This window comes from Garra rufa, chromosome 1 (assembly GCF_049309525.1).
Source record: "Garra rufa chromosome 1, GarRuf1.0, whole genome shotgun sequence".
Lineage (NCBI taxonomy): Eukaryota > Metazoa > Chordata > Actinopteri > Cypriniformes > Cyprinidae > Garra > Garra rufa.
The window spans coordinates 20696709-20723147 of NC_133361.1; the positions used below are offsets into that span (position 1 = coordinate 20696709).

The 26439-nt window shown below is 35.3% G+C and overlaps 2 protein-coding genes across 2 annotated transcripts in view; one reads left to right on the plus strand and one right to left on the minus strand.

The window, feature by feature from the left end:
• Window positions 1-9851, minus strand: part of vasnb (vasorin b) — a 40161-nt gene extending 30310 nt beyond the window's left edge. The window contains exon 1 of the mRNA XM_073848582.1: window positions 9613-9851. The gene's annotated coding sequence lies outside the window, so the exon portion shown is untranslated. The remainder of the gene's footprint in view (window positions 1-9612) is intronic.
• LOC141343916 (mitochondrial import inner membrane translocase subunit tim16) overlaps window positions 1-26439 on the plus strand; it is a 257053-nt gene that overhangs the window by 74833 nt on the left and 155781 nt on the right. The gene's annotated exons all lie outside the window — the stretch shown is intronic.

A 26439-nucleotide genomic window follows, 5' to 3' on the forward strand; every position in this document is an offset into this window, starting at 1 on the left:
AGGCAGGCTTTCAAGTACCGGCAAGACTTTAAAACACATGCCAATAATACTGAATGTCACTTTCGTAATAATGCATCGAGTCAGTAAAATTTCCATCAACTGTCCCTGGACTCGGCTGGACTCGGCAATAATTCCCGAGTCCGAAAAGCTCAAGTCCGAGTCAAGTCCGAGTCAAAATGCATCCGAGTCCGTGACAAGTCCGAGTCCGCTAAAAATTGTACTCGAGACCGGACTCGAGTCCGAGTACAAGTCCGAGTACCCCAACTCTAGTGAGATATAAACTTGCAATTCTGAGAAAGAAAGTCACTATTGTGAGATATAAACTTGCAATTCTGAGAAAAAGTCACAATTGCGAGATACAAACTCGCAATTCTGAGAAAAGTCACTTTTGTGAGATATAAACTTGCTATTTTGAGAAAGTCACTACTGTGAGATATAAACTCACAATTCTGAGAAAAAGTCATATGGTAATCAATCAGTATTATGGTGTATACGAAAATATCATACTGGTTATCATCATACCAGCACAGCATTTGTTGTGAAATCATTCTCTGCCTTAATTTCTGTAGTAATTTAACACCATTTTATGGTTTTTGAAACACACACAATTGTATAATTTGAGTCTGGAGTTTGATGCAGCTCATCAGAGGCTATTTAAGAGCAGTGATTCACTGTGGTATTTTCAGCAGGATTGTTATTTGATGATTATTAACGGACAAACTTGTTTTTTTAGTAGCGCGTGTCCGGGTGATTCAGCACCTCGAGTATTAAATCTGACTCGCTGACGTGCCTTTGCACTTCTGCAACACCTGAAACTGGATATTTGCACAAAGTGTGTCTGACTCGACACCAAAATACACTCCACGCGTCAGGCACACTCACTCTTCATCACTTTAACTAGGTCATATGCTGCCACTGCATTTGGTAAAGACTCACCGCAGTTTGTACTGAGAAGCGGCCGCTTTGAGTTTTGGACAATTCTGTAGCGATTCGCTGACGAAAATGGCCAAATTGCAGACGTAAACAACTTATGTTTACAGATGCTAATCCTGTTGGAGTCTGTTTAATATCTCAGGGTTTTTTTTTACTTCTCACAGACAGCAATGAGAGTAAATGGAGACTACAGGATTTATGGTCTCCTGCTCCTTCAATTTTTCTCCTGACGTAAAGACCCTCACATTGTGTGAGTTTGAGAGAAGATCTTGACATTTTCACCTCAAAGTGCACTCAGATTTGACAAGAGTCTGCAGTACAAATTCAAACATTCATGTTATATTGCATAGTGTTATAACATTTGAAATATATCAAGACCAAATCTGTAATCTTACTGTGTGGAAACAATTGACTCAAACTACATTAGTCAGCACTTCAACTTTGATTAAAAAAGTTAATCAAAGTTGTCCTAAGACAAGAATGGGTATTGCTTTGGTTGTTTTTGACAACTTAGATGAAAGGTTTTGATCAAATGTTGACTACTATATTTAAACAAATAAAAAAAAATTGTATTGATGTATTTAATTTAATTTATATATATATAGATTTCTATTATAACATATATAACATTTCTATTTACTATTATTAATATTATATATATATATATATAGATCATTTAGATACATTTAAATGTTAATATAAAAAGTAATTTATTTAATATTGTCTATTTATTTTAATAATTCAAACTGAATATAATAAAATGCTGTATAATGTCATGAAATATAATGCATTGAATAAATAAAGTATTTAATTGTGTCTAAATATTAATACTACTAATAATGTAATATACTAATACATAAAATACATATTTAAAAATATTATATATATATGTGTGTGTGTGTGTGTGTGTGTGTGTGTGTGTGTGTGTGTGTGTGTGTGTGTGTGTGTGTGTGTGTGTGTGTGTGTGTGTGTGTGTGTGTGTGTGTGTGTGTGTATATACATACATTTAAATGTCCATATAATTGTATTTATTTAATATAAATGTAATAATTAATTGTTTATTTAAATAAATAAAACTGAATATAATATAATGTCATATGTCATTAAGTATAATATATTAAGTATTTATTTGTGTCTAAAAATGACTAATAAATATATATATATTAATACTTAAAATATATATTTTATAAAATAAAATATTTATATATTAAAATTCTCTCTCTCTCTCTCTCTATATATATATAATTTAGATACATTTAAATATTAATATAATCTAATTTTTATTTATTTAATATTAATTTAATAATTAATTATTTATTTAAATAATTCAAACTGAATATAATATAATATAGAATATAAGTATGTGTGTGTGTGTGTGTGTGTGTATATATATATATATATATATATATATATATATATATGATTTATGTATTTTATGCATTATTATTTTTATATATATTATATATTTTATATATATATATATATTTTATAAAGGATTTTTTTTATTTTGTCTATTTAAATCATTAAAACTGTGAATATCATAAAATCATGAAATATAATGCATAAAATACATAAAGTATTTAATTATGTGTCTAAAAATAACTAGCTGCAGAGAGAGACAAAAATATAGAAAATAACATTGAATTAATTATTTAGATAAATGCACATGTTAACAATCTACCATCTAATACTTTATTTAATGTTTTAAATGTATTTAAATACTTTAAATTGCGTGTATTTAAAATCTGGGATGATACTTGATGATGTTCATATACCAGCATGGACCAAAAACAAAAAAACATGCTACTACAATGCTACTTTTTTCCAAATATTATAACTGCACAATATACTTTTTGTAATTGTTATCATATAACATGAATGAAACTCCTACAGGGTCACAATTTTGCAAACCCACGCAGACCCAGAGCAGCCCTGTTCCCCGTAAGCAGATACGAGTGCCGTTGACCTCTACTGAAATAGCTCTAGAGAAAGCGCTGCATGACGGGACGCGCGTCAGAGATACGGCCCACCATCCACATGCGCTATAGGTAGCCCAGCCGTATAAACTAGCTGTATCTGTGTTCGTCGACACATTCCACGTCTTGACGCCGGCCGCTGACCCTCAGGCTCAAAACAAACAGCGAGTCTAAACATTTAAACAAGAGCAGAACTAACACTTATTCTGCACTTATCTGTTTGTGGCCGAAGCCAAGTAAGTTAATGTTCATCTGAATGCTCATTAGCCATTAATAGCGTCTTTGACCTGGCGTAGGGTTCAGGGCCGCGGTCGCTGGAGCTGCTGCTGCGTCTTCGGTTCAAGGCTCATTTCCTAATTACAGTTCAGTCAGGAGGTAATTACAGCCTTAGATTAAAGTCATTTTCTTTTTTTACTGCCTGGCGAAAATGCGGCAATTTGCGGCGGCTCGCGCGGATGTGCTCCCCCCCCCCCACCCCCACCGTTCTCAGCTCTCTGAGGGGAAATAGTTTGGTGGACAAAACCCGGCATTTTTCTGATTTTTGCCATATTCGTCGCAGACCGGGAGGGTTTGACAAATGCCGGTGTTTTTCGGTTTTCCGAGGTTTGAGTTACAGCCGAGAGGCTTAAACCGTCGCATGTGTGTGTACTTATAGCAAAGCTTGATGTGGCTCTTCAGAACGCATCATTTGGCTCCATCCATCAAGGTCTTTTTCGGTTTGGTTTGGCAGTGGTGACGGCTGAGTCGGGCTGCTCGGTCAGCACTGCTCCGCGGTTCTTTGAAGCCCGAGGATTGATTTAAGATCACTGAAGCCACCTGGAAGATCCTGAAAGCTCCTGTTTTAAAGCTTCTATCTGATATGCATGCATTTAGAGATGAGTCTCTTGCGTTCTTTCACAAGTGTTGCTTTTTCTGCCCTGTCAACTCTGTTGGGCCGCCACTGTTTGACTACGCCTGTCTCTCCGTCCTGTTTATGGCCCTTCACCCCCTCCCCTGCCTTCACCTCCTGGCTGACTTTTAACCTCTTAATCTGGCATTGTGACGGACGGGCCGGCGGAGAACGGGCTGTTAATTGGTGTAAAAGGGGAGCAAAATCAGCAGGATGCCACAAATCTGATCATGTGGGAACAAGAGCAATGGAAACAGCCTTTAGATTTTGCCCAGTGCCATTCCAGGCCTACAGATAAAGCCTTGTCATATAATGGGTTTATTTTCATTTTATTTTACAGTCTTTTACCTTAGAATGGTTTAGAATGTTTTCATGTAGAATCTTTTATAATATTTTAATATACAATCTTTTACAGTAGAATCGTTTAAAACGTTTTGTTGTAAAATGTTTTTGAATCTTTTTAGAATGTTTTAAAATATTTGAATGTAGAATCTTTCAGAATAATTTCATGCAGAATCTTTCATTTTAGAATATTTCAGGATTTTTTTAATTGTAGAATCTTTTATATTTTAATAGATTGTTTTTAATAGTTTGTAGAATATTTTAGATCGGTTTATTGTAGAATGTTTGTTTGTTTTTAGAATTTCTGAAATATTTTGATGCAGAATCTTTTATTTTAAATTATTTTAGGCATTTTTAAAAATGTAGAATCTTTTTATATTGGATTTTTTTAAAGATTTTTTAAAATAGTTTCTTGTAGAATATTTTAAAACTGTTTAATGTAGAATGTTTCTTATTCTTTTTTTATAATGCAGAATCTTTTATTTAAAATTATTTTGCATTTTTTTAATGTAGAGTTTTATATTTTTAATATATTTTTAGTATAGTTCTGTGTAGAATATTTTAAAACTGTTTATTGTAGAATTTTTAAAAGTATTTGATTATAGAATGTTTTTTATTCTTATTTTAGAAAGTCTTAAAATATTTTCATGTAGAATCTTTAATAATATTTGCAGAATCTTTTATTTTAGAATATTTTAGGATCTTTTAACGCTGAATCTTTTATATTTCAATATATATTTTTAGTATAGTTTATTGTAGAATATTTTAAAATATTTTATCGTAAAATGTTTTAAAATATTTTAACGTGTAATTCTTTAGAATATTTTATGCAGTCTTTTATTTTAAAATATTTTAGTATTTTTTAATGTAGTCTTATATTTTAATAGATTTTTTAGTATAGTTTATTGTAGAATATTTTAAAAGTGTTTACTGTAGAATTAAAAAAAATATATATTTTATTGTATAGTGTTTTGATTCTTTTTAAAAATTTTAAATATTTTCTTTAAATATTTTAATATAATCTTTTAGAATATTCTTATGCAGAATATTTTATTTTAGAATATTTTAGGATCTTATATTTTAGTAAATATTTTACTTTTTATAGAATAGTTTATTGTAGAATATTTTAAAACTGTTTATTGTAGAATATTGACATATTTTATTGTAGAATTTTATATTATTTTAGAATATTTTATTTTTGAATCTATATATATATATATTTAGAATATTTTATTGTAGATTTTCTTTCTTTTTTTAGAATGTTTTAAATTATTTGAATGTATAATATTTTACATTTTAATAGATTTTTAGAATGTTTATTGTGGAATATTTTATTGTAAAACATTTTAGGATATTTTTTGTATTTTTTTTTAGAATGTTTTAATATATTTGAATGTAGAATCTTTTAGAAAATTTCAATGTTGCATCTTTATTGAATGTTTCAAAATATTGTAATATTTAGAATGTTTTTTTTTTCTTTAGAATGTTTTAACATTTTTTGATAAATCTTTTGGAATCTTTTATTCAACATTTTTTTTTTTACATCCTTTTTTGAAGTATCTTTTAGAATCTTGTATTTCAGAATATTTCTGAATAGGACACTGTGTCATATTAGTATTTTATCTAAGTACTAAGATCTTAGAAATGGCCCCTATTAAACCTGACTATTTAGTAAGCAGCACACTTCTCAACAATGTGCATGATTTGATGAATCATTCATGTCAGCAGCACAAGCTTTGTGGGACAAATTACATACGGACATTTAGTCCTTGGCAATGAACGCAACATTATTAGTGAATATGAGAAGCCTTATAAGGAGAGACAGACAGAAGTGTTATGTCCTGCATTCAAGAGACGATTAAGAAATACTGCAGCACAGACACAAGGAGGTGGTCGTCAAGATAACTTTTAGATGTGTGTGTTTGCCTTGGCAGAGTCGTGTGTGTGTGTTTAGCACAAAAAGCCTGTGGTTGTGTTCTGAGCAGTGACTGATGATGTTTGGACAGAACGGTAGGGAAATACCATAGGGATGTTATTTTGACACTGCGAGGAAAGCTGGCACGAGGAGCTTGATTTGCCACATACGCAGCCTCGATCACTGTCAGACACATTCTAGCGGCGTATCAGATGATAGCAAAACAGCAGCTTATTGTTTTACATTATTGCTTCACTGAAGGTTGAATTAGGGTTGAAGAGACTTTTATTTACGATAACCAAGTGCGCCAGTCAAAAGTTTTTGAACAGTAAGATTTTTAATGTTTTTAGCCTTTAAAGCCTGCATTTATTTGATCCAAAATACAGCAAAAACAGTAAAATTATGAAATATTTTTACAGTTTAAAATAACTGCTTTCTATTTGAATATATTTTAAAATGAAATTTATTCCTGTGATTTCGAAGCTGATTTTTTAGCATCGTTTCCTCAGTCTTCAGATTTGATTTGTTGCTCACCAACAGTTCCTCTGCAGTGAATGGGTGCCATCAGAATGAGAGTCCAAACAACTCCATTATTAAGGCATTTCAACTTTAAACCATGGCTTCTGACCAAAAAAGAAGTCCATAACCCATCAAAATCCACCCACAGATTTGTTCAGAGCTGTTTTTGATGCATTTTCGTCTGGAGAAAGTAATATCATGGATTTATCATCCTTAATGATAAATGTGTTTCTTACAAACACACAGCTTTTCACTTCAGAAGACATTAATTGATCGACTTGATGATTATTGTGGTGTTTTTATCAGCTGTTTTGGTCATTCTGATGGCACCCATTGACCACAGAGGATCTATTGATGAGCAAGTGATGTAATGCGATTTCTCCAAATCTGTTCTGATGAAAAAACAAACTCATCTGCATCTTGGATGTCCTGAGGATAAGCACATTTTCAGCAAATGTGAACTATTTTGGGTGAGCTATCACTTTAATGAAGTTTCACAGACAAGAGTATTTGCTTTTCCCTCCAGTTTCATCCTTTCTCATATCCTCTCACCTTCCGTTTTGTCTAAATGGCTTGTGTCTACACAATCTCCTCTCTTCTGGCCTTCTCTCTTTGACATTTGCAAGTGCCAAGGAATTTAGGAAGCCACTAGAAAGCACGAAACACAGGAAGGTACTCTGGTTTCTGTCCACTGAGTCTGATTCGCATTAGTTTACACGGTTTCACATATGCATTAAGATATATTGGACATCCGTAAAAGCCTTCAGTCAAGAGCAGAGGATGCAATCAAAACAAAAACGTCTCATTTTGTGCACGAAAAGCGAGTCCAAGAGTCCAGCCTGAGCTTGGTGCTCAAACAAACAACAAGAAACTTCATTGAATGGGGCTTTCGAAGGATTTTATTGCTTCTGAGTATAGTGCCGGGCTTTCCGCTGAACTTAATTAAATGCAATTAAACACTAAACGACGCTCTGTGCCTGTTTCGAGCCACGCAAAGATGATTATCACATGTTTGAGTGACACTGCTCACGAGGCGCCTGCTTTCCATATCAGCTTGCGATCATAAACTAGCGCTGAAATCTGCAATTATGCAGGCAGAGATAAATATACGGAATAGTAACAGACATGTTTTACATTTCCCTCAGGCTGTTAATAGAACAATCTCCGACAAACGTTTTTGTGATGGTAATATGGCAAAAAGTGTTTAAAAATGTTTAACGTACACTTTTTTCAAAAGTTTTTGAACAGTAAGATTTTTAATGTTTTTAAGGACTCTTTTGCTCAGCAACCCTGCATTTATTTGATTCAAAGTACAGCAAAAACAATAAAAAATCTGAAATATTTTTACTATTTAAAATAACTGCTTTCTATTTGAATATGTTTTCAAATTGAATTGATTCCTGTGATCAAAGCTGAATTTTTAGCATCATTACGTTAGTCTTCTATATCATATGATCTTTCAGAAATCATTCTAATATGCTGATTTGCTGCTCAAGAGACATTTTTGGGAAAGAAATTATACAAATAAATACTGTTAATTAGCGAGGATGCTTTAAATTGATCAAAAGTGATGATAAAGACATTCATAATATTACAAAAGATTTCTGTTTCAGATAAATGCTGTTCTTCTGAACTGAAAAGAAACCTGAGAAAAATCTACACAGCTGTTTTCAACATATATAATGATAAATGTTTTTTGAGCAGAAATCAGAATATTAGAATGATTATTGGAGGATCGTGTGTCACTCAAGACTAGAGTAATGATGCTAAAAAGTCAGCTTTGCATCACAGAAATAAATTACATTTTAAAATATATTCAAATAGACAGCAGTCATTTGAAATAGCAAAAATATTTCAAAATGTTACTGTTTTTGCTGTACTTCAGATGAAATAAAAGCAGGCTTGGTGACCAAAAGAGACTTCTTTAAAAATCATACTGTTGACTGCTAGTGTAATCAGCTCTGTACTATATTAATTCTTCATCACTTAATTTATCACACAACAGCTTTATGACCCAGACAAGATTTTGATCACTTCCTCCCTCTCTTTCACTAATCGGCGACACGGCACTGAGTAAGAATCATAAGCATGAAACAAAGTCGGTAAAACCAGAAATAATAGCGTTTAATCTCTTTTACTCCCCTGTGACTAAACAGATTTGCGTTCGAGCTGCAGCACACTACCTTTGAACTCCTGTCGAGCGGACCAAAATAAACCTGTTTGTGGCCATTTGTTTGCTGAACTTGTCGACTGCCAGAGTTTGATGTGGAACTAGCGCCTAAAATAAAAGCAAAGGCACCAAAATATGCTTTCTCGGAGAGAAATAGTAGCCGGCGCGGTCCAGACGCAATGCTTTTGTCCTGCTGCGGTCAAACGCTTGAAGTCACCAGCGTTTGCATTGGTTGTTCAGAGCTTTTCATTTATTCCACAATGATTATATAGCGTTTTTGGAGTGTGCGTATGTTTATAAAACTTATATGCAGTTTTAAAAATAAAGGTTCTAATTTAGAACGCAGCCGGATTCCATAGAACTGTTTTTAGGTTCTGCAAAGAACTTTTCTTTAGTTCTTTAGAAAGCCATCTATGAATGGTGCCTTAAGGAAACTAGAAACGAAAGTACTGACCCTGTGAACCTAGAATGAAGCATTAACAACTTGTTTTATCTGCTTTTGCAGATTTTATCTGAATGGCTGTTCTCATGCTTGAGCACTGCATTACGTTACACACGCACAAGCGTGCACACTTTACACTCAAGTGCACTGGTGCACCAGCATCAGACCTTTTGAAACGGTCTGAACCAATGCAAAAGAGACCACAGTTTCAGTCTGCATTCAGGACTCTAACGCAGCAGGCTTTTCTTGTGTATAAAAAGAACTACTGCTCACTTGCCTGCTAAATAAATACATGCATAATGTATACAAACGGTTAGTTCGTTTTCACATGAATTTGAGATCTTCTAAGTGAGGATTTTAACACGAATACACAGTGAAACCACAACACAAGTGTCTTTTTCGCTCTTTAAACTGAGTTTCACTCACCAGCTCAAGCGCATCAGCGGCGCATTGGAGGTAAACGCACCGAGTGCGTTCCAACGAGTCCTGTGTTTATTTATCCAACAACTGGCGTTTCTTCTCGGACAGTATAAAATATCTCTCATGTATACTCGAGTGCTGTTGATATGTATTGGTTTTGATATGTATAGAGGGTCCGTTTGTAAAGTCTGTCTCACGGTCCCCGTCCGACTGTCCGCTGTGAAACTCCGGAGAGCTGTGCTCGCTCCGCGCTTTAACTTCACTCTGCTTCTGGGAGGAGCGGCGGGAGCGCGCGTGTCTAGAGTTTGCTCGCTGGAGAGCACGAGCGCATCAAATGAGGCGACGCTTATGGACGCGCTCCCGGCGTTTTTTTTGCATTTCAACTCGCCGGACCGGTATGCGCTGACACACACGCGCTGACATTTGTGCTTTTTGCATACCCTTCATTTACATCACTGTGGGGTTTAGTGTGTTAAAAATGTACCGTATTATTTAAAAGCTTTCAAACTGTACTGCATAGGCTATTTATGCGCAGGCACACGATGACATTTGTGCTTTTGCATAGCATTTATTTACAGCATTGTAGTTTGTTAAAAATTGACCACATTTATTTTTAAAGGCTTTTAAAATGTGCTTCGTATTATTTTTACATTTAAGTGTTTATAAGTATTGGCGGGATTTTTAAATGTTCGCGTTGCCTGAAGATGTTAGCCTACAAAACAGCGATTATCTATCTGTCTGTCATTTTATCGTTCTATCATTCTATCATTTTATCTTTCTATCATTCTATCGTTCTATCTATCATTATGTAACTATTGTTCTATCATTCTGTCTATCTTTCTAGCTATTATATCGTTTTAACTATCATTCTATTGTTGTAGCTCTATCTATTATTCTGTCAATGTATTTATTATTCTATCGTTCTATCATTCTATTATTCTATTTATCATTCTATAGTTCTATCATTGTATCATTTTATCTATCGTTCTGTCGTTCTATGTCTATCATTTTATCGTTCTATCATTCTATCATTTTATCGTTCTATCATTCTATCATTTTATCGTTCTATTTATCATTCTATCATCTTATCATTTTATCTTTCATTCTGTTGTTCTATCTATCGTTCTGTATATCATTCTATCCTTATCTATCATTTTATTGTTCTATCATTCTATCTTTATATCTGTCATTCTCTTGTTCTATCTATCGTTCTGACTTTCTATTGTTCTATCTATCGTTCTATCATTCAGTCGTTCTGTCTATCATTCTATTGTTCCGTATATTGTACTTGTCACAGGGAGAGTCAGAGACGTGCGGATCCATTTGCAGCATTTATTGAGAATAGTCAACAGGCAAGAGTAATCACCGGAAAACAGGAACAACGTAGGAAATCCAGTAAACAGTTCGATACTCAGGCAATGGTCGCAATGGCAGGTAGCAGGAATCGTCAACGGGGTACACAGTCATACACAGAGAAACCAACACAAGGGAAAACGCTCGGAATTACGACCATAGGGAACGGTAAGACTTCGCAAGGAAGTGTGTGTGTCTGTGGCTTAAATGCATGTGGGTAAATGTGAAACAGGTGTGTGCAGCAATCAGTTCAGTGGGAAACAAGGAGCAGCTGTGTGCAGTGATTGGTGCAGTGGCTTATGGGGATTGCAGTCCAGAATGTGTGTGCAAGAGTTCATGATGAGAAGACAGACCAGATACATGACAGAGCCCCTCCCCAAGGAGCGGCTTCCAGACGCTCTAACCACATAATACAACCTGGAGGGTGGTGGAGCGGAGGCGGAACAGGGGGAGGGATGGAGGGCCAGGTCCATGTAGGGGTACTGGAACCCCGAACTGAGGCGGAGCCGACGGAGGGAGAAGCCATGATGGAGGAAGGGTTGGCTCCTGCATGGGGCCGACCGACGGAGGTGGAGCCGGTGGAGCCCGAGGCGGAACCGGAGAGTCGATGGTCCTGGGCGACACAGAGGATCCGGAGGGCCAAGGCGGAACCCAAGGCTCTGGCGACCCCGGCGGAGATGGAGGTCCGGAGGTACGCAGCGGAGCCGGAGTGACAGAGGATCGAGGCTGTGCCCACGGGAGGGAGGAGGTCCACAGAGCCGGCAGGACGGAGTGACGAGGCGCAGCCGGAGGAGTAGAGTCCAGAGGCGAAGGTGGGGCGACGACTGACCGGGGCGGAGCCGGAGAGACGATGGAGCCCGGAGGAGCTGGTGGGCCGACGGCCGACAACGGAGACGAGGGAGCACAGAGCCGGGGTGGAGCCGCAGGGTCGGAGGGCCGAGGTGGAGTCCAGGACTCTGAGACTGGAGGTGATGGTGAGGGGTCCTTCAGTCTGGACACCGATGGAGACTGGCAGTCCCACGGCAAGTCCTCTGCACCGAAGGTGGGATGTGGGTGAGCAGAGGGACTGTCAGGAGACAGAGGTGGCGGAACTGGAGCAGCAGGGAGGGTGGGTGGGAACAGTCCATGCATGAGCTCCGTGACCAGAACCGGGCAGACAGGAATCTCAGGACAACTGGATGGAACCAGCGGAGTCTCTGGAAGGCTGGGCGGAACCAGCAGAGGCTCTGGAAGGCAGGGCTGAACCAGCCGAGGCTCTGTCACAGGGAGAGTCAGAGACGTGCGGATCCATTTGCAGCATTTATTGAGAATAGTCAACAGGCAAGAGTAATCACCGGAAAACAGGAACAACGTAGGAAATCCAGTAAACAGTTCGATACTCAGGCAATGGTCGCAATGGCAGGTAGCAGGAATCGTCAACGGGGTACACAGTCATACACAGAGAAACCAACACAAGGGAAAACGCTCGGAATTACGACCATAGGGAACGGTAAGACTTCGCAAGGAAGTGTGTGTGTCTGGCTTAAATGCATGTGGGTAAATGTGAAACAGGTGTGTGCAGCAATCAGTTCAGTGGGAAACAAGGAGCAGCTGTGTGCAGTGATTGGTGCAGTGGCTTATGGGGATTGCAGTCCAGAATGTGTGTGCAAGAGTTCATGATGAGAAGACAGACCAGATACATGACAGTACTATCATTCTATCATTTTTTTGTTCTATCATTCTATCTTTATATCTGTCATTCTCTTGTTCTATCTATCGTTCTAGCATTCTGTCTATCATTCTATTGTTCTATCATTCTGTCTGTCATTCTATTGTTCTATCATTCTGTCTATCATTCTATTGTTCTGTATATTGTACTATCATTCTATCGTTCTATCTATCATTTTATCGTTCTATCATTCTATCTTTATATCTGTCATTCTCTTGTTCTATCTATCGCTCTGTCATTCTCTTGTTCTATCATTCTGCCATTCTCTTGTTCTATATTGTTCTGTCATTCTATTGTTATATCTATCATTGTTGTTCTATCTATTATTTTACCATTCTATCATTCTTTTTATATCTATCATTCTGTTCTATCTGTTATTCTATCGTTCTATCATTCTATCTTTATATCTATAATTCTGTTGTTCTATCTATTATTCTACCATTCTATCATTCTCTGTATATCATTCTGTTCTATTCTACCATTCTATCATTCTCTTTATATCTATCATTCTATCATTCTATCTTTATATCTATCATTGTTGTTCTATCTATTATTTTACCATTCTATCATTCTTTTTATATCTATCATTCTGTTCTATCTGTTATTCTATCGTTCTATCATTCTCTTTATATCTATCATTCTGTTGTTCTATTATTCTACCATTCTATCATTCTCTTTATATCATTCTGTTCTATTATTCTACCGTTCTATCATTCTATCTTTATATCTATCATTCTGTTCTATTATTCTACCGTTCTATCATTCTCTTTATATCTATCATTCTGTTGTTCTATTATTCTACCATTCTATCATTCTCTTTATATCTATCATTCTGTTCTATCTGTTATTCTATCGTTCTATCATTCTGTCTTTATATCTATCATTTTATTGTTTTATCTGTTATTCTACCGTTCTATCATTCTATCTTTGTATCTATTATTCTGTTGTTCTATATATTATTTTATAGTTCTATCATTATATCTATAATTTTATCATTCTATTTATCGTTCTATCTAGTATTCTATCATTCTATCAATTCATTGTTCTATCTGTCATTCTGTCTATCATTCTGTCATTCTATCGTTCTATTTATCATTCTATCAATCTGTCTATCATTTTATCGTTCTATCATTCTGTCTATCGTTCTGTCTGTCATTCTATCTATTATTCTGTCAATCTATTGTTCTATTTGTCATTCTATTCATCATTTTGTCTTTCTATCTTTCTATCATTTTATTGTTCTGTCATTCCATTATTCTATCTGTCATTCTATAATTTCATTGTACTATCTATTGTACTACCATTTTATCATTTTATCTATGTGTCTATCTATCTATCTAGCTATCTATTGTTCTATCTATCATAACTTAATGTACTGTAATCAACAAGTACCTCTTAGTTAGTTGTGAATGGATTTAAATGAGTTTGTTGAAGTGCTGCAATCTACAGTCAATCTCAGGTCATGTGTGATGAACCCCAAACCGCAGAAAGCTCCTCTGAAGACGTGATTCTCATGCTGAAATCATCCCTCGCAGCTCTTGATGGTCCAGTAACTGAACTATAAACCATCAGCTGCTGTGTGCTCACGTAGTTTACACTAGTTAACAGTAACTCTTTGGAGACCTGCGTTATAGCGATAAGGCAGCGGCCTCATTCAATACAGTTTTTAAAAGAAAAAAAGTTCCAAATGCCATTCAGACAAGTGTTAAATGGAGTTTAGCATGTCAGCTTTCCGAAAGTATGTCATCCAGCCCTATATATCCTTTCTGTGATGTGTATTTACAGTGTATGCAGCGTAGATGCAGACGGCACATCTGTAACACATTACACTGAACGGCAGGAACAGATAAACGATTTCATGCGTGTTTAGCGCAGATCCAATGCAGCGGCTAAACTGTGTGTGTGTTCACACTAAATAAATCCTCCTCATGCAGTTTTATCAGGAGAAGAGAGCATCTCTCTCTGGCTGTTTAGAATAGTGTACTACTCATACTTGAGAAAGCCAACTTACTGAAATGCTATTTAAACTTATAGTTATGCTTCTTCTGAGACTAAAATGATCAACTGTACTTTTCCTAGAGCTTTAATTCTTCAAACTCAGCCCAGATCTTCAGACTGATCTCACCAGGTGTGCTGTATGTTTTCTAACTGATCAGACTTACAGTTTTCCTTAAAATGATGATTGAAACTGGGAAAATCCCATAGACTTACATTGACGGAATGTTCAAAAGAGCCAACACTATTCAAACTCCAACTGACAAAACTCCCAGAATCCCTTGAGACTCAGTCAAACTTCCCTTCTATGAACTATTTCTAATCCATTTAAACTCATTCAAACTCATCTATCTATCTATCTATCTATCTATCTATCTATCTATCTATCTATCTATCTATCTATCTATCTATCTATCTATCTATCATGCTAAAATCGTGCTAGTAACTTGCTAATCGTGCTAGAAACATGCTAGCAACATGTTAGTCATGCTAAAAACATGCTAGTAACTTCCAAGTCATGCTAGTGACATGTTAATCATGCTAGAAACATGTTAGCAACTTGCTAATCATGCTAGTAACATGCTACCAACATATTAATCATGTTAGAAACATGTTAGCAACTTGCTAATCATGCTAGAAATGTGCTAGCAACTTGTTAACCATGTTTAAAACATGTTAGAAACTTGCTAATGTTAGAGTCATGATAATCATTTTAGAATCATGATAACAACTTGATAACCATGCTAGAAACGTGCTAGCAACTTGTTAATCATGTTAGAAACAGGCTAACAACATGTTAGCAACTTGATAATCATGCTAGAAAAATGCTAACAACATGTTAGCAACTTGTTAATCATGCTTGAATCATACTAGCAACTTGCTAATCATGCTAGAAACATGCTAACAAAATGTTAGCAACTTGTTAATCATGCTAGAAAAATCCCAGCAACTTGTTAATCATGCCATGCTAACAACATGATAGTTATTAGCTAATCATGTTGAAAACGTGCTAGCAACTTGCTAATTATGTTAGAAACATGTTAGCAACTTGCTAATCATGTTAGAATCATGATAACAACTTGCTAATCATGATAGAATCATGCTAGCAACTTAATTATGTTAGAAACATGTTAGCAACTTGTTGATCATGCTAGTAACATGCTACCAACATATTAATCATGCTAGAAACATGTTAGCAAATTGCTAATCACGCTAGTAACATGCTACCAACATATTAATCATGCTAGAAACATGTTAGCAACTTGCTAATCATGCTAGTAACATGCTACCAACATATTAATCATGTTAGCAACTTGCTAATCATGCTAGAAACGTGCTAGCAGCTTGTTAACCATGTTAAAACATGTTAGAAACTTGCTAATGTTAGAGTCATGATAATCATTTTAGAATCATGATAACAACTTGATAACCATGCTAGAAACGTGCTAGCAACTTGCTAATCATGTTAGAAACAGGCTAACAACATGTTAGCAACTTGATAATCATGCTAGAATCATGCTAGCAACTTGTTAATCATGTCAGAAACAGGCTAACAACATGTTAGCAACTTGATAATCATGCTAGAAACATGCTAGCAACTTGTTAATCATGTTAAAAACATGTTAGAAACTTGCTAATGTTAGAATCATGATAATCATTTTAGAATCATGATAACAACTTGATAACCATGCTAGAAACATGCTATGAAAACCCTCAAACATAAAACTTGAAAATCTTTTTAAACTTTTTAAACTTCTCAAACTTTTTTTTTAAACCATTCAAACTTTTTCCAACTTTCTGGTTCAGCTTTCTCAAGTCAGCTTCAAAGTTTGTCTTGACAAACTTTTTTTAATCTAGTTCAAAGTATAGTGTGCGTGGTATTTCTGTCGCTGTTTGAATTAAGCGTACACAACTGGTTTTTGAAATGTTGCAGATTATATTTTTTGACAGTATGCTGTTTATTCTGTGCATTAAGCGAAACATATCGGTCTGATGGCATCGATGATGGATCTGTCATCCTGTTCAAGGCTTGTTTACGTCTGGAGCGCTCAGATGAAAGCTCTGGGCGCTGGCTGCTTTGGGTTTTAGGTGCAGTAAATCTGGTGAGATCAGGGGAAGTTTAGACTGTACGGACAGCCTGTTGATGGTACTGAAGGATTCAGTTTGTGACAGGTGTCAGCGGGACAGAGGAACACTTCATGTGTTTATCAGCGCAGTATGCATAAGTTTAAGAGTGAGGGTGTGTTGTTTCCACATGCACATCCAAACACTCGTCTGTCATTAGTGTCTGGCTGAAATAAACACTTGACGTTTCTTCCTCCTGCACCAGTGCTTTAGTCCTACACTTCAGTCTCTCTTATACTGCATTTCTACTTCTTTCAGTTTCATAGTGCACTTTATTGTTGGGACAAGTAGTGTTTGGTATGGCAAACATTTGTATTGCCAAAGAATTTGCAATGGAAACATCAAAATAATCAGTGCAAAAAACATTTTCTTTAAATATATTTTATGTAAAAAGTATGCAAATAAAAACAGGGCAAAAATAAAATAGTATTATATTTGCATGTGCAAAAAACATCTGATACTATTAGATCAGTTTTTTCTTTTTAAATTTTCCTTTGAAAAATGTTTATTTATTTGTTTATTTAAAGTTATTAATTTTGCTAACTAAGAAATAAACATTTAATTATTTAGAAGAAATATTATTTATTTATTTACATATATTTTTGTTGTGAAATATAAATAAATATTTAATTAAAATACTATTTAAATTTATATATTCTTTCTATAAATAAATAGAACGGTGCAAAAATAAACAAACAAACAATATTTGCATGTACAAAAACATGATACCATTAGATCAGTTTTTTTCTTTTTAAAATTTTCCTTTAAAAAATGTATTTATTATTTATTTCAATTCATTTTGTTTTGCTAAATATAAAAAAAATATTATTTGAAATAAATATTATTTATTTAAATGTATTTATTTTGCTAAATATAAATACATATTTTGATTTAAAATAAATATTGTTAATTTATCTAACAAAAATATAAAAATACAAATAATAATTATACAAATAATAATTTAAAATAAAAATAAACAGTGCAAAAATAAAATAAATTTTCCATTTGTAAAATTAATTTATGTAAATTTATTTATTTTGCTAAATATAAATAAATATTTTATTACTTAATATAAATATTTAGTATTTATTTATTTCATATAAAAATAAATATAAATGTTTATTTATATTAAACATAAAAAGGTATAAAAATACAAACAGTGCAAAAATAAATCAAACAAACAATATTTGCATATGCAAAAACATATCTGATACCATTAGATGTTTTTTTTTATTTTCTAACTTTTAAATTGTCCCTTTGTAAAATTAACTTATTGATCATTTGATTTGATTTATTTTGAATGTATCTATTTTGCTAAATATAAATATTTAATTATTTAAAATAAATAGTATTTATTTTTAACATAAAAATATAAAAACAAAAACTAACAAACAATATTTGCAAATGCGAAAACATATCTGAGAACATTAAACACGTTGTTTTTCTTTCTTTTTTTTACCTTTTTTATATGTTTGTATGTATTTTGCATTTCTAATAATGACATGGAATTAAAAATGTCTTGTATAACTTATGTACTTTGTCTAAATGTATTTGCTTTGCATACTTTCATTGCACTTTTACTTTAACTTACAGTACATACTTGTTTACTTGATTTATATTTTTATTTCTTTGATTATTTCTGTTTGCCTGACTCCTATTCTTTCTTAAATTACTTTTATTTTCTGTATGTACAGGCTTTCCATGCTTTACTTATTAACTGTATCCTAACAAAGCTCTCAGCAACTTAGTGAAACATCTAAATGCATCAATTTATCAGTGTTTCCAGATTATTTTTTTTGTTTCAGTCTCCGTTCTAGTTCTTCAGAGTCCGTCTGAGGCTTTGAAACTCAGCAGTGAATCTTTTTAAGTGCTGAAACATATTTAGCGTGTTCAGAGATGGCCATTAGCATGAGCGACAGAAATTCATTTGATTTTTACGGCCATAGGCTGACTCGCCTTTATGACTCGTTGGCCCACAGCAGCGTACTGTAAAAACCAGGTGTTCACGTCCAGATGCCAAACTCCTGTCTCTCACCCGCTCATGTGAAGACGACAGAACGTCAGTATTTATAGAACCGACTCCCATAACGACGTTTCCACCTGGTCCTGTCTGCTCATATAGTGACACGCTCAATTGTTGCCGACTCTTTCTGTGGCACATTCATTGATAAATGAGAAATAAAGAGCTCAGACAGAAACATCCCGAGATTGAGGAAAGCGCACTAAGTGCTGATGGTTAAAGAATAAGTGGTTTAAACAGAGGCAGACGCTCCTGCTGATAGACCCTGACCCTGTAACCAGAGCCCACTGAATCAACAGCACGCTTTTGGCCTGGGACGTGTCAGATGTCATGTGATGTCACCTACACAGGGTTCCCACACTCCTTATAGAGACTCGGGTTCATGCTTGTAAATGGTTGAATGCGAAAATGCTCCTAAAAAAAGCTTTTTGCAAATATGTCTTTTAATTTTCCTTTTTTTTAAATAATATAGCTTTATAGCTTCCCAAAAGGTCCCCCCCTTCTACAGTGGTTCTAGAGGCGAAGTTGTCCAGAATAAAGAGTTCTATCATATGATATGACTATCTAATGTATGTGTGAAGAAACATGCAATAAAAACAATCGTTTTACAGCCTTGAAAAATGCGATATCGCCCCCCAGTGGCCAATTTTTTTTTTCAAATTTCCCACAGACCTTTGTGGCCGTGAATCAAACCAGGCCCACCAAGTTTCGTTCCAATCGACCTCCATTAACCTTGTCTAACTGGCGTTTTTTTTTGAGATGTTATATAGACACTTGTGGCACTTTGGACCAAGACCGTGTACACCAAATTTTATGTTGATAGGACAAATGGTTGCAAAGGTTTTGCCATTTTCATGTTTTTTCCCTCTTATTGTGCCACCAAGTGGCCAAACCTCTTGAATTTTTTTTCTTGTGACCTCAGATTGAGCTCTTGAGTTTGGTGAAGATATTTCATTCCGTTCAGGAATGCCCCTTTCGAACGTTTTGGCATCCCTTTGCAGCGGAGAGTCGAAAGTTGAACTTTTTTTGATAATTATTTATAGTCACTCTCCAGAGAGTCTTCCTGTACTGGTTTGGTTTCAATAGGACGGAAAACCTAGGACTAGTTTGCAAAAGTAGATTTTTTTTTAAATCGAATGTAAGACTGTTTTGTCTGGCATGAGCCAAGGATTCCAACAACATAAGATACTTGATCCTGTGACTTTAGGAGTTGTGAGTGATTTCGTACTTTTGATCGCTGCAGCGCCCCCGTCAGGCCGATTGAGGCAAGACTTGGTGACGTTGTAGACAGTGTGAGTACTACCATCCCTCCAAATTTTAAGACTTTACGACTTACGGTTTGGTCTGCACTATCAGTTTTAAATGGAGATTGCCTTGGCCATTCTACCAATTACATACTTGAACCCCTAAATAGTCTTTCAGTAAAATACAGTTTATCTTTTGCTTCTGATTTTGGTGTGAAATATGAGCTGGACATGTTCTTGACGAGTTTTGTGAGATTTATAACTCTCACTGGAGTTGATAGGATGAATTAGTCTGACAGAGAGAAAGCCCTTTATCCGTGTGGATAGGAATAGTGTGAAGAAACAGGAGGGAATTTGAGTGGGAAACGCTGTGATGACAGTCAGAAGAGTTATGTCATGTTGCCAGAGAGGGAGGGGAGTGGTCCGTTCCCATGGGAGGGGCTGGGAATCTCTCAGCTTTTTCCTTCATCATTTCAGTGGTTTTCAGGACTCTGTCACTGCACATGTTGACTGGCACTTATAGGGGGTATAGAATAGACTTGATTCTTAATACTGTGTTGTTACTTGAATGATCCACGGCTGTGTTTTTTGTTTAGTGACAGTTCATGAACAGTTAAACTGCCTGCTGTTCTTCAGTAAAAATGCTTCAGGTCCCACAAATTCTTTGGTTTTTCAGCATGTTTGTGTATTTGAACTCTTTCCAACAATGACTGTATGATTTTGAGAACCATCTTTTCACATTGAGGACAACTGAGAGATTCATATGCAACTATTACAGAAGGTTCAAACACTCACTGATGCTCCAGAAGTTAAAGCGATGCATTAAGAGCCGGGCGTGAAAACTTTTGAACAGAATGAGGATGTGTACCTTTATCTTTGCCTACATATAAATTTTTTTCATTTAGCACTGCCCTTCAGAAGCTACAGAATATACTTACATGTTTCCCAGAAAACTAAATCAGTTAAATTTACCCTGATATTCAAATTCCAAAAGTTTTCACCCCGGCTCTTAATGCACCATGTTTCCTTCTAGAGAATCAGTGAGTGTTTGAACCTTCTGTAATAGTTGCATATGAGTCCCTCAGTTGTCCTCAGTGTGAAAAGATGGATCTCAGAATCATCCAGTCATTGCTGGAAAGGGTTCAAATACACAAAAATGCTAACAAACAAGGGACTCGTGAACAGCTATCACTAAACAAAAAAACACAGCTGTGGATCATTCAGGTAACAATACAGTATTAAGAATAAAAAATAACATGCAGTTTGTATGATCCCTCTTATTTTGGTAAAATAATGAACATTTTGCAGATTCTGCAAGGTGTATGCAAACTTTTGACTTCAACTGTATAACAGTTATTTAAAATTACAATATTGTTTCAGAATATTTCTGTTTTTACTGTTCAAGTTCAAAAACCTATACTTCAGTACTGAATATTTTTGAGTATATATTGACTTAAATTGACTGATATATTGAGTATATATCTATAATTGACCTAAAGTATTAGTTAACTCCTGAACAAAAATATCCTGATTATTTACTAACCTCCATGTCATCCAAGATGTTCATGTCTTTCTTTCTTCAGTCGCAAAGAAATTAAGGTTTTAAGGAAAACATTCCAGGATTTTTCTCCATATAGTGGACTTAAATGGGGACCAACAGGTTGAAAGTCCAAATTGCAGCTTCAATGCAGCTTCAAAAGGGCTCTACACAGTCCCAGCCGAGGAATAAGGGTCTTATCTAGTGAAATGATCAGTATTACTTAAAAAAAAAATACTACTTTTTAACCACAAATGCTCATCTTGCACTAGCTGTGTCCGCAACTTTACACGTGAAAAACTAATTTTCTCCATCTCCAAAATCGCGTTTGTGTAAAAGTATATAACTTTTAGTTTTATTTTAGAAAATGACTGTTCGCTTCAGATAAGACCCTTGTTCCTTGTCTGGGATCGTGTAGTGCTGAAGCTGCAATTTGGACCTCCAACCTGTTGGTCCCCATTATAGTCCACTATATGGAGAAAAATCCTGGAATGTTTTCCTAAAAACCTTAATTTCTTTTAGACTGAAGAAAGAAAGTCATGAACATCTTGGATGACATGCGGGTGAGTAAATGATCAGGAAATTTAATTCTGAAAGTGAACTAATCCTTCAATTCATCTGACTAGTTTAATGATGATTTATCAGATACAATAACAAATGCGCATGCAACAGTAATACATGATAAATGAACCATGACAGAGTTTGATTCATGCGATGATAATCGCTCATTGTGATTATAGTCAATTTTAGCAGCTCATGCCTTTTTCAGAATAGAACAACACACATTCCATCTGTGACGATATTTTCACAATAGAATAATCTCACCACATATTAAGCTATCTAGCTTTAAATAAACACCACTAGCAAAATCAGTGTCGCTGTGAACGTGGAGTCTGACTTTAGCACGGCTTCATGTTGGGAAAGCACTTAAAATCCAGGCAAATGACTAGTGTTTGGATGAGATCTGCTGCTCCTCTCAGTGTTGTGTGGTATGTGTGGAATGAAGCGGCCTGATGTTTGTGGTTTGTTTGAGGTATGACCTCAGCAATGCTCGCTATGCTCAGCCCGATGTCTTCACGTGTGCATCCAGGTATGATAAACACTCGACAGGTTCGTGCACTAGCTGTGATCAGGTGACTAATCCGTCTGCTTTAGCCAAAAAAAAAAAAAAAGGAATGGAAGGATAAGTCAGAGACGGCGGGATGGAAGACATGTGGTATGTGTTTGTCTATCAGACCTCCATGGCAGACAGCTGAGGTGATGTTCATAAACACACACACACATACACATGAGCCGCACACATGGTGACCTTATCATGCACTCTTCTAGAAACACACACACATGATACTGCACAGCAGATAGAGACAGAGCGAGAGAGAGACAAGCTGATAGCAGCCCCAAGACGAAGGCATTGTGGGTTACGGAGAAACTCGGTTTATTTTATTCGCTCAAGCTGTGATTTGTTTATTTCCAGCGCCGTTGCCAGTGGTTTTATAATGCCAGCCGAACCCGTTAAACGTGAATAAAGAGAGATCCAGAAAACAAACAAATCAAGCTGACGAACAAAAACCAGAAATGCTTAAATGCTGCAACAAATAGCTGAATCTGTCATTTGTGACCGCTAGTGTTTGTGTAGCAGTGGTTGTATTTGTTTGTATGTGGGTTTCACAATAGTCAATTTACTCATACTTAAAGGTGAATTATGTACACTACCAGTCGAAAGTTTTTGAACAGTACGATATTTATTGTTTTTAAAGACGTCTCTTCTGCTCACCAAGCCTGCATTTATTTGATCCAAAGCACAGCAAAAATTCAGAAATAGTTTTATTATTTAAAACAACTGTTTTCTATTTGAATATATTTAAAAATGTAATTTATTCCTGTGATTTCAAAGCTGCATTTTTAGCATCATTACTCCAGTCACATGGTCCTTCAGAAATCATTCTAATATTCTAACTTGCTGTTCAAAAACATTTATTATTAGTGTTATGTTTAAAACAGCGGAGTAGAATTTTTCAAGTTTCTTTGATGAATAGAAAATTCAGAAGAACAGCATTTATCTGAAATAGAAATCTTTTATAGCATTATACATGTCTTTACAACATGTTAATAACTTGCTAATCATGCTAGCAACATGTTAGTAACACCCTAGCAACCACCCTGAGTACCTAGCAACTGCATAGCAACACCTTAGCAACCACCTTGGGTACCCTAGCAACCGCATAGCAACACCCTAGCAACCATCCCGGGTAGCCTAGCAACCACATAGCAACACTCTAGCATCCCTCCTGGTTACCCTAGCAACCGCATAGCAACGCCCTAGCAACCACCCCAGGTACCACCCTGGCAACCGCTTAGCAACACCCTAGCAACCAACATTGGTGCCTCTATCTATCTATCTATCGTTCTATCGTTCTATCTATCATTCTATTGTTCTATCTATCGTTCTATCTATCTATCTATCGTTCTATCTATCTATCTCTGACAAACTATATAAACTATAGAAAGTATAGAAAATTCAAGCTTTTACAGCTGATTTTTATTATTATTATCATGCTAGCAACAATATCTATGTTATCCATCTATCTAAATTTTCAAACTTCAGGCTTTTACAACTGCTTTAAACTTTCAAGCTGGGCTTTCTCAAGCCGACCTAAAGTTTGCCTTGACAAACTTTTTCTAGTCCAGTTCTAGTCCAGTTGCTGTTCAAAAACATTTATTAGTATTATGTTAAAAAGAGCTGAGTAGAATTTTTAAGGTTTCTTTAATGAATAGAAAGTTCAGAAGAACAGCATTTATCTGAAATAGAAATCTTTTGTAATGTCATACATGTCTTTATCATCACTTTTTATCAATTTAAAGCACATAAAATTCTCTGTGATATTCTGAGGTCCATTCTTAGGAATAAAATTCTTTGAAAAGAACTGCCTTTCAGCTATTTTTCAATGAGTTGATTACTGTGTCTTTGCCAAGAGCTGCCATGCAATCAGATAACACCAAAACCTGTTTCCTTCCCAAGAAGAAGAAAACAATCAATAGATGTTCTTAAGAAAACCATTGAGCATTTCCTAAGAGTTGCATTTTAGAACTTATTATGATTTAGCTTATAGGGTTACTCTACCTCAAAATGAAAATTTTGTGAGATGACTCTAATTAATGGCTTTTTTACTATTGGATCGGGATTACGTTGTTGTATTGAGTTTATGCATCAACCAGACTCAGAATTGTTTAATTTATTCTTGGAAAAATGTGCATTTGGATATAAATGCTCCCAAATGCTGTCATAATTGAACACGATGTAGTGATCTGAGGGAAACGACTGAGTAAATTGAGAAAATACGCTCAAATATTCCAGAGATGGAGAACAGAAACCAGCCGGCGCTATGTTGAGCATTTTATTTTGACGAGTCAGCAGTCTGAATGGCCATATAAATTACAAACAAGTAAAATGTTGTTTCTTTGTTGATTATATAACAACAACTTTTTATTCAAACGAAAACATCCCCCAAATATTTGCATCCAGGGGATACTCTCCAAAACGGCGCTACGGTGATGCGGAGGAGATGACTTGTCAAATAAAGGTAGCGTCATAAAATTATGGTTGAACCACTGATGGCAGATAGACTATTTTGATGACATCTTTCATACTTTTCTGGGCCAAAATATCTTAATTTGTGTTGAGCTTTATGGGTTTGAAATGACATAGGGGTAAGTGATTAATGACAAAATTGTCATTTTGAGGTGGAGTAACCCTTTATAAATTTTCTAAACTTCTTTCTTTGAGATCTTTGTGAATCTGAGTCCTTGAGCTATACCTGTAATGAACAGTTTATTGGGTGTCTTTGTCCTCTGCTGCTTCAGTCAGTGTGTGTTTGCAAGGAAATCATCATCATCATTCATCATAACTGAAGCAGACGACTGTCTGTGTACACAGTTATTGATTTAGTATCTGAGATATGATTTTATCAGTGCCAGTGTTGTCTGACGTCTGACTGGAGTGATTTGTGCAGGTACAGACAGACTGCGAAATATGACCTGAAACAAAACAGACCACACAGTACATATAAACACAGAACTAGAGTTGAGCAATATAGCCTAAAAATGATATCATGTTTTTTTTATGTATGGATTTTATAATATCCAGTTTATTTGGATATTTATGTGCATTACTGATCTTTTTTATGCTCACCAAGCCTGCCTTCATTTGACCCAATATACACATATTCGCATTGTGAAATATTTTTTACAATTTTAAAATAGCTGTTTTGTATTTGAATATATTGTAAAATGTAATTTATTCCTGTGATCAAAGCTGAATTTTCAGCATAATTTCTTCAATCTTCAGTGTCTTCAGATTTGCTGCTCAAGCAACATTTATTAATATTATGAGAAAAAACAGCAACTTTTGATCAATTTCATGCATCCTCGCTGAATGAAAGTATTAATTTGACCCCTACACAAATGTATACACAAGATTAGTTATTGTAATATGTTAATTTGATAGTTTTAAATTGTAAAATCTTTTCAAGTACACTCTGTAACCTGAGGTTAGGGATCACACAAACACATGTGTGATGATCTGCAGGCGTCTGTAGGACCAGTGTCAGGATTATATTGTTTGGTTGGGTTTGTCTTTTTGTATTGGTGAACAGCAGATTTATGGTTTGCTGTTTTTAGAGGTAGAGAGGGGTGGATGGGAAAGGGCACAGTGTGTCTGCAACACTGAGCCAAGTCTGACAGAGAGAGATACACTACAGCTTATTATATGCATTCAAGTTGTCCATTTACTATATTACTACAGCAGAAATTGCTAGTAAGTTTTACTAATAATCACAAAGAATTGGGCAAGTAA